General features: G+C 44.2%; 1 pseudogene across 1 annotated transcript; it reads right to left on the bottom strand.

The window, feature by feature from the left end:
* Positions 1 to 8,554: 8,554 nt before the first annotated feature.
* Positions 8,555 to 9,481, bottom strand: LOC308521600 (nucleophosmin-like; annotated as a pseudogene). Its single transcript has 2 exons — positions 9,362 to 9,481; positions 8,555 to 9,133 (listed from the first exon to the last, which is right to left on the bottom strand). The product of its transcript is annotated as a nucleophosmin-like (transcript).
* Positions 9,482 to 10,104: the final 623 nt, after the last annotated feature.

Below are 10,104 nucleotides of genomic sequence, written 5' to 3'. Positions count from 1 at the left end.
TATCTATATATCTATATCTATATCTATGTCTATGTCTATGTCTATATCTATCTATCTCTATCTATCTATCTATCTATCTATCTATCTATCTATCTATCTATAAAAAAGGCTAATATGCAAAGTGTCCCTTTGGGAGTTCGACCAGGAGACTGGGAGTTTTATCACTCGCTATGACATATGCTGATCACCAGAGGGCGGTGAGGAACAAAGGAAGACCCTGGCCAGCAGCTGGGGAAGGGAGGCCCAGGCTGGCAGCCAGAAGGCCCTGATGAGTCCTAATTAGCTGGCCAGGCCTAGGAACCCTACCCATGCATGAATTTCGTGCACTGGGCCTCTAGTCAATTTTAAAACAACTCCTAAATTTTTATACTTTACCATTTCATTTCCCAGATAAAATCAATATTTCCCCTAGGAAATAAGTGGTTAATAATAGACCTGGTTCTGTCCTTTCAGATAAAATGTAAAGGATAAAGGCACTGAGGATGAAGTATAGCTATTGGTTAGTCCCGCTGTTTACATTTTCAGAACACAATAGAAGAGTATAATACATGCTGATTCAGAAAGATATAAGGCATCCCTAATCCATCAAGGAACAAAGATAAGGAAGCATTGCTATTTTAATTTTTTTTACTTCCTACATATAATTATCTAAGTGAGATTCAAACACTTAAGCAATTTGCTTTTCATATTTTTCTATATTTGCCCATCCAGGCTGGACCACTTGCTCCTCTGTGAATATATTTTACAAGTTGATGTTTTTGAAACTTTGCCCCTATAATACACTGTATGAGGATTTCCCCTGCCCCACCCCACCCCAGTTCTCTGCTGTCAACATTCCACCCATCTTTCAGATTTTAGGTCAAGGCCTGCAACCTCTTCTTTTCCATTTCTCCTCGGCAATCTTGATCTTGGTATTCCCACAGCAGTTAGAGCTGCATCTCTAGTATGACATTTATTTGAGTCTGTCTTTTCTTATGAGTTTTAAAAAATAGAAAATCTAAATGGTGTGTAACATTTATAGAAATCGATTTCCCCGTTGTGGTGAGTATCTTTTCCTACCTCAGTCTCTCTATGGACAGCAAAAGTCTACAGCTGTGCTTGGTTATATGATAGCAACTATGTACGTATAGCTATTCAGCACTTAAAATGTGGCTACTCTGTATTGAAATGTACTGTATGCATAAAATACAATACTGTATTTCAAAGATTTGATATAAAACATTCAAAATGTCTTAATTTTTGATGACATTGAAATGCTAATATGTTGTTCTTTAGATTCCACATGTAATTGAGATCAAGTGATATGTGTCTATCTCTGACTGGCTAATTTCGCTTAGCATAATACTCTCTAGGTCCTTGCATGTTGTCTCCAAGGGTAAGCATTCCTTCTTTTTTACAGCCACATAGTATTCCATTGTATAAATGTACCGCAGCTTTTTTCTCCACTCATCTACTGATGGGCATTTGGGCTCTTTCCAGATCTTGGCTATTTTAAATAATGCTGCTATGAACATAGGGATGCATATATTCTTGGACCAGAGGCAGATTTTAGAGAGGAGGATGGGAAGAGAGCAACCAAATAATATATATGCATAGCCCATGGACACAGACATTTATGAGGTGGAGGCATGGTGGAGGCAGGAAATAGAGGACGTCTGTAATAGAGTCAACAACAAAAAAATAGTAAAAACAGGAAAATGCTAATATATTGACTATATTGGGTTAAGTGAGTATATTATTAAAATAAATTTTACTAGGTTCATTATACATTTTTAAAGTGTGGCTACTAGAAAATTTAAAATTTCATATGTGGCTCACTGAGCTGCATTCTATTTCTACTGGAGAGTTCTGGTCTAAATTAAATGCAAGTTGAAGGCTGTTTGTCAAAAATGGGAGGGGGAAGAGAGAGCACCAATGCCGGCAGCATGGAAGCAGCTGGGCTCTTCCTTTGTGATGGCTGTGACCCTCATGCCTGAGTTCTACAGGGTGAAAAGCCAGAGCTGAAGACATTGGAGTTGTCCAATCAGAGATTTCTGGGTTGTGTGTGGAGGCTGGGGTCCTGTCACCATGGCTGCCTCAGATGGTAGCCAGATGAGGACTGTCACCGGGGCCATGGCTGTGATCCCTGGTGACTGCTATGGACGTCTTAAGTTTGGCACTGGGCCTTGGGAGGCTGGAGCAGTAATCTCATACTGTTAACACCTCTCTGTCACTCTCATTAGACTATATGATTCTTGAGAAGGTCCTGTATCTTACCATCTTCTCTTTCACACTATGTTAACCCATAATGTTTAGTACATAAAAGATACTTCAAACTATTGGCTAAATCAAATTAGAATTCATAGTTCAAAACTTTTCATGGGACTGTATTCATAGTGTTCTGTACTCACTACTACACTTTCCAGGATAATAAGCAAGCAGGACCCTTTCTTTAGCTCCCCAGTGTTTTGCAAAAGGCCTAGAATTCTATCAAAATGCACAGCTCCATGGTGTGTGTAATGTATGCTGGTGGCTCTACTATTGGTATCACTAGAGGCCCGGTGCACAAAAATTTGTGCACTCGGGTGGGTGGGGGGAGGGGAGGGGGTCCCTCAGCCTGGCCTGTGCCCTCTCACAGTCTAGGATCCCTCAGGAGATAACAATCTGCTGGCTTAGGCCTGCTCCCAGGTGACAGAGGGCAGGCCCAATCCCTAGGTGTAGCCCCTGGTCAGGCTCAGAGCAGGGCCGATTGGGGAGTTGGGAACCTTCCCCTGTCATGCACAGAGCAGGGCAGATTGGTAGGTTGTGATGCCACCCTCAGTCATGCTCAGAGTAGGGCCGATTGGGGGGTTGGGGCACCACCCCCTGTCACACTCAAGGCAGGGTCGATGGGGAGGTTGCGGTGCCACCCCCTGCCACGCACAGAGCAGGGTCAATCAGGGGGTTGGGGAGCTCCCCCCTTTCACTCACAGAGTAGGGCCGATAGGGGAGTTGGGGCACCGCCCCCTGTCACACACAGAGCAGGGCGGATCAGGGGGTTGAGGCACCGCCCTCTATCACCCACAGAGCAGGGCCGATCAGGGGGTTGGGGCACCGCCACTGTCACACTCAGGGCAGGGCCGATGGGGAGGTTATGGCTCTACCCCGTCACATACAGAGCAGGACCTGTGGGGTGGGGGGGTTGGGGCGCCGCAACCTGTAACACACAGAGCAGGGCCCGGGGGGGGCGGGGGGAGGCGGGAGTTGGGGCACTGCAGCCTGTCACACACAGAACCGCAGGGCGATCAGGGGGTTGGGGAGCTCCCCCCATCAGGCACAGAGCAGGGCTGATCAGGGGGTTGGGGCACCTTCCCCTGTCACGAACAGAGCAGGGTAGATAGGGAGGTTGTAGCCCCGCCCCCTGTAACACACAGAGCCACGGGGCGATCAGGGGGTTGGGGAGCTCCCCCCTATCAGGCACAGAGCAGGGCTGATCAGGGGGCTGGGGAGCCGCCCACTGTCACACACAGAGCAGGGCCCGTGGGGGGGGGGGTTGGGTGCCACACCCTGTCACACACAGAGAGGGCCGATCAGGGGGTTGGGGCGCTGCACCCTGTCACACACAGAGCCGCAGGGCGATCAGGGGGTTGGGGATCTCCCCCCATCAGGCACAGAGCAGGGCTGATCAGGAAGTTGGGGCGCCTCCCCCTGTCAGGAACAGAGCAGGGCCAATAGGGAGGTTGTGGCCCCGCCCCCTGTCACACACAGAGCCACAGGGCGATCAGGGGGTTTTGGCGCTGCCCCCTGTCACACTGATCCCAGTGGCAGGAGGCCTCGCGGCTCTGCTGATCCTGGTGCTGGGAGGCATATTACCCTTTTACTATATAGGATAGAGACTGGTGCATGGGTGGGGGCTGGCTGGTTTTCCCTGAAGGGTGTCCTGGATCAGGGTGGGGGTCCCCACTGGGGTACCTGGCCAGCCTGGGTGAGGGGATAATGGCTGTTTGCAGCTGGTCACACACCCTTCAGGGTGGGGGTCCCCACTGGGGTGCCTGGCCAGTCTGGGTGAGGGGCTGAGGGCTGTTTTCAGGCTGGCGGGTGATGAAAGCTCCCAACTGCTCCTTTTTTTCTTTCTTTTTTTTTAATTCTGGGCCAGCTTTAGCTCTGACTCCAGCTCTGAGGCCTCTGCTGCTGAAAGCAGGTATCTGGTTTGTTTGTGTTCTATAATTGAAACACTGTATCAACTCCAGCTCTGAGATCCAGGCTCGCTGAAAGCAGGTTTCTGGGGTTTTGTTTAGCTTCTATATTTGTAACTATGTTTCAAACTGCAGGCTCAGAGGCCGGCAAGGCAGGCGGGGAATGTTGGAGTCCTCCGTCACTGAAGCAAACAAGCCTCATGTTAGTTTCAAGCTGCCTGGCTACTGGCCGCCATCTTGGCTGGCAGTTAATTTGCATATCGCCCTGATTAGCCAATGGGAAGGGTAGCGGATGTACGCTAATTACCATGTTTCTCTTTTATTAGATAGGATTATTATTTGTGTGTACTGAATTCATTTTTAAACCTATTTTTCACAACCCTAATTAAGAAGTCTTTGTGCATGTCATGATTGACAATAATAATAACAGAGGTATTTGAATGTCTTAGTTACTGAACAGTAAATCATTTTGTCTCTGTCTTTTGTGCCTGTTCTTTTTCTGGATTCTTCTTGCACTAACACTGCTGCATTCAGAAATTTACTCGTGTTATTGAAGATCTACTGTATAAGGCTCTGTGAGAGCTAGGAGATACATAAGATATATTCTCCATCTTCAAGCTGTTTGCCATCTCATAGGGGAGTTAAACACATAACTTTAGTTCACAGTGTGTAAAAAGTGTGATAGGAGCTGTCAAAATTGACTGTCAGATTGCCCAGGAAAGAGTGATCTCTGCTACTTGAGATCAAAGCAAATAGCATTGTTGAGATGACATCTGAACTGAGTCTGAGATGGTAAGTGGAATTTGGATAAGTGGAGAAAGTGAAGAGGATATCTGTTGGCAGACACAAGGACATGAAAAATGGTATACTTATAGGAAAATGGAGTTGATTTGAACTGAGCAACAATTTAGAGGGTTTTGTTTCTCTTTGTAAAAGTAGTGTTTGCTTTATTTGTTAGGAAGTAAATGCTGAAAAAGTGTTTTGAAGGCATGTGACATGATCAAAGCAATGTTTCAGTAAGATAATGTAAATTGTTGTAGGTGACTTAAGGGAGTTTAAGTTTATTTTGGAGAGATGGTGATAGGAGAATGAAATAAACAGTTGGGGCAAACATGAAAACTGCTACTGAGAAAGAATTCACATCATTTACATAACGATTTTGATACTGGTGAAGTAGAGAATCAAGAGAAGATTATAGCCGAAACCGGTTTGGCTCAGTGGATAGAGCGTCGGCCTGTGGACTGAAGGGTCCCAGGTTCGATTCCGGTCAGGGGCATGTACCTGGGTTGCGGGCATACCCCCAGTGGGAGATGTGCAGGAGGCAGCTGATCGATGTTTCTCTCTCATCGATGTTTCTAACTCTCTATCTCTCTCTCCCTTCCTCTCTGTAAAGAATCAATAAAATATATATTTTTAAAAAAGAGAAGATTATAACCAGAGATCTGAGATTAATAAACTAACCAATGAAAAAATTATTTTTCAATTCTAAATGCAACCAACTTCCCAAACCTTTTTTTAAATTTTAATTTTACCTTTAGTAGTAAACCTCTCTCTCCTTTTCCTGTTCAGATTTTTTTGTAAAATAGTTGTCTTCATTTATTATTTCCACTAGAGGCCCGGTGCACAAAATTCATGCATGGGTAGGGCCCCTAGGCCTGGCAGGTGATCAGGGCCAATCAGGTTCCCCACCTCCCGGCTTCCCGCCTTCTCACTCCCTCAGTTCCCTGCTGCTGACGCTGGTTGCCCACCATGTTCCACACTACCCCCTGGTGGTCAGCACACATCATAATGAGCGGTCATACTCCCAGTCTCCTGGTCTAACTCCCAAGGGGACAAGTTGCATATTAGTCTTTTATTATATAGGATTATTTCACTTTCCATACACTTCAAATTCTGGTTTCTATCAAGACTACACCACCAAAATTTTTTAGGTAAAAGTCTTTGATGATCTCTCTGTGGCTTAATATTGCAGACAATTCATATTTCTTATCTTCCTTGACCTCACTGAACTATTTGAGAATGATAATTAATCCACCTTTTTTTTTTCTAGAGAAATTCATTATTTTATTTATTTTTTTTAATTAAATCTTTATTGTTCAGATTATTACATTTGTTCCTCTTTTTTCCCCCCATAACTCCCCTCCTCCCAGTTCCCGCCCCACCCTCCACCCTCACTCCCCACCCACTGTCCTCATCCATAGGTGCACGATTTTTGTCCAGTCTCTTCCTGCATCTCCCACACCCCTTTCCCCCCCAAGAATAGTCAGTCCATTCCCTTTCTATGTCCCTGATTCTATTATGATCACCAGATTATTTATTCACTTGATTCTTAGATTCACTTGTTGATAGATGCATATTTGTTGTTCATAATATGTATCTTTACCTTTTTCTTCTTCTTCCTCTTCTTAAAGGATACCTTTCAGCATTTCATATAATACTGGTTTGGTGGTGATGAACTCCTTTAGCTTTTCCTTATCTGTGAAGCTCTTTATCTGACCTTCAATTCTGAATGATAGCTTTGCTGGATAAAGTAATCTTGGTTGTAGGTTCTTGGTATTCATCACTTTGAATATTTCTTGCCACTCCCTCCTGGCCTGCAAAGTTTCTGTTGAGAAATCAGCTGACAGTCATATGGGTATTCCCTTGTAGGTAACGTGGGTTTCTTTCTCTTGCTGCTTTTAAGATTCTCTCTTTGTCTTTTGCTGTTGGCATTTTAATGATGATGTGCCTTGGTGTGGTCCTCTTTGGATTCCTTTTATTTGGGGTTCTCTGCGCTTCCTGGATCTGTAAGTCTATTTCTTTCACCAGGTGGGGGAAGTTTTCTGTCATTATTTCTTCAAATAGGTTTTCAATATCTTGCTCTCTCTCTTCTTCTGGCACCCCTATAATTCTAATGTTGGTACGCTTGAAGTTATCCCAGAGGCTCCTTACACTATCTTCGTATTTTCGGATTCTTTTTTCATTTTGGTTTTCCGGTTGGGTGTTTTTTGCTTCTTTGCATTTCAAATCTTTGACTTGATTCTTGCGCTCCTCTGGTCTGCTGTTGGGTGTCTGTATAATATTCTTTATTTCAGTCAGTGTATGCTTAATTTCTAGTTGGTTCTTTATCACAACATCGAGGGTCTCATTAGATTTCTTGAGGATCTCACTACATTTATCGGCGGTCTCACCAGTCTTTTCAAGGGCCTTACTGAGTTTATCGGCAGCTTCTAGACAGTTCTTGAGAGACCTTAAAAGTGTGCTTTTGAGCTCTATATCTTCCATTTCTGACATTTGCGTCCTGTTTCTTTGTTTCCGCATTTTTTTATCTTTTCTTGGTGCACCCCCTAGTGGTCTTTGTGGGCAGTCTTGTTGTAGTTAAGCCTTGATTGTCGGCAATACCGGGGGTGATTTGACCTCCAGGCTAACTGGCTATGAGAGTCAGCTGTGTCTTCAGTGGGAGAGCTTCTGTGCTGGATCTCTAGGGCGGTGCTAATCTAGCCTTTGCCTGAGGCTATCTGGCAAATGGCTCTGGGCAGGGCTTGGGCGGGGCGGGTCCCTGGGGATCTACAAGGCGGGCAGAACAAGCAGTTATGGCTGCTCTCAGTCCAGCCTGCAGAGGCTATGCCTCTCAGAGTCCCAGCAACCGCTGCAAACCTCGGAGAGAAAGCTGCCTTCGAGTTCCGACCGAAGCCAGACAGTCCCGCTTCTCCCGTTTGAGTCTGGGTCCCTAAAGACTGGCCCAGATCTGGAGCTCAGAGTCTGAAACTCCCTCCTGATTGAAAACAACAACCTCGCCCTCTGCCGCCAGCCCGCTCCGCGCGCGCACTTCGCACCTGAGTATTTCACTTCAGTACTGCGCCTCCTCTGAGTCTGGGTATGATATTCTCTTTCCTCCTAGTTGTAGAATTTCCACTCAGCCAGCCTTCCTGTGGTTCTGAATGATGTCCGTTCTGTCTTTTAGTTGTTTTTTTGAAGTGGTTGTTCGAGGCAGCAATCTCCAGCGTTAACCTATGCCGCCATCTTGGTTTCTCCAATCCACCTTTTTTGATTCATTCAAATATTTATTGAGCAGCTAGGGAGATAACATAGGTCTTTAAAACGTGGTCAAAGAGGTGAGATAAATGATCAAGTAGAAAGAAATGTTCACTGAATCAGTAGTCATGTAAAAGTGCTTTAGGAGATTAAGAGTGATATAGCTTCCAGCCTAGAATGGGGCATGCGTTGGTGGTTAATCAGGAAAGGGGACTGAGAAGACTTCAATCTGGATTCTTGATGATAGTCAGTAGGGATTATATTTGTCTCTCATTTTCCTCTTTCCCCATTTCTGGGGCTTAATTTACTAGTAGTGCCTTTTCTATATAATATTTGCTTGCATTTTTTGCTTTAATGTCTTTTAAAAAACTGGGTCTTTTTGGTGTTTAGGAGTTTTTTCCTGTGTCACTCTCTCTCTCTTTTTTTAAGGATTCTTTACCTTTTGATCTTGATGTTGATGGTTTTGAGTCTTTTCCATTCTGGTTTGATTTTGTGCATTTTCGGCGGGAAATGTCATATAGATTTCTTTACTGGAGCTTTTTCTTCAGTTTCCTCAACCTCAAAATCATCATCATCATTATCATCATCATCATCATCATCATCATCATCATCATATTCATTAACAGCAAGTTTTCCTTTTATCTATGGAACTTGCTACCACTTCCAGGGGCAGAACGCTTTCCAGACATACTTATGATTTTTACATCCTCCTCCACTTCATCTACGGACTCTGTGTCTTCCTCCACAACTGCTAAGTGCTGCCCACTCATATGCACAGGTTCGGAACCACATTTTAACCTTCAGACCACAAGTGGTGTTATTTCAAAGCCACAAAGGGAAATTATTGGCTGTATAGACATTTTCAAAGTTGCCTGTGTTACTTTAATTGGACTGCCTTCATAATTCATTGCCTCTACTTCAACAATGTGTAGTGCATCTTTTGCACCAGTCCTTAAACTGATCATCTGTAAAGATAATTGGTGCTTCCTGGCCTGTGTGGCTCAGTGGTTGAGCTTTGACCTATGAACCAGGAAGTCACAGTTGGGTTCCTATTGCAGGCTCAATCTCCAGTGTAGGGTGTGCAGGAGGCAGCTGATCAACGATTCTCTGTCATCATTGATGTTTCTATCTTTCTCTCCCTCTCTCTGCCTCTCTGAAATAATAATAATAATAATAATAATAATAATAATAATTAATAAAGATAATTGGTGTTCATTTTCATCATTATCCACTTTAAAGTGATAATCTGTCGGCCTGTAGTTCACAACTGAGAAGATAGTTCTGGGGCCTCAGGGGCTCATGTCCATGTCCATAGACTATTTCATGGGGTGGAGCACACACTTAGGTGAGAGAGAAGGTGGGCAGAGATAAATAACTTCTGTTTGGTGAAACAGATGCCTAGGTTGGAATTGCACTAGGGTTGATCCACCCTTTTGAACTCTCTGCTATCTTGGTTTTCTGCAACATTACTATATCGTGTGTGTGAGTGTGTGTGTGTGTGTGTGTGTGTGTGTGTGTGTTTTCTCGTACACTGTCTCTTTAAAGAACAAAGTTTCCTTAACTTGTTTCATACATATTCACATTTCTTAACCTTCTGTTTTCAGCCATTATATGTTATTATTCTATACTTGCATTTCCATAGCTTCAACCATCGTTTCTAATGGTGTGCTGTGGTTGTTTATTTGACAAGTCTTTAGTGAGCATCTATCTTTGCCAGGTATGTATTGATGCCCTAAATCACCATCTCAAGCTCACCTGTTTCTTGTGAGTGCCCAATCCCAGATACCCATCTGCCTGCTTGAGTTAATCTCATGATTGTCTCCCACACCCTGCCAAGATAGCATTCTCCATTCTGAACCCTGCTCCTATTCCTTTATTGTTTTTCTTAGTGAATGGTAATATCATTCATCCAGTTGATCCAATTAGAATCTCAGCA

Source organism: Myotis nattereri (assembly GCF_964212035.1).
Source record: "Myotis nattereri genome assembly, chromosome: 6".
Lineage (NCBI taxonomy): Eukaryota > Metazoa > Chordata > Mammalia > Chiroptera > Vespertilionidae > Myotis > Myotis nattereri.
Note: the sequence above shows the minus strand (reverse complement) of the source record. Positions and strands in the feature narration are given on the sequence as shown.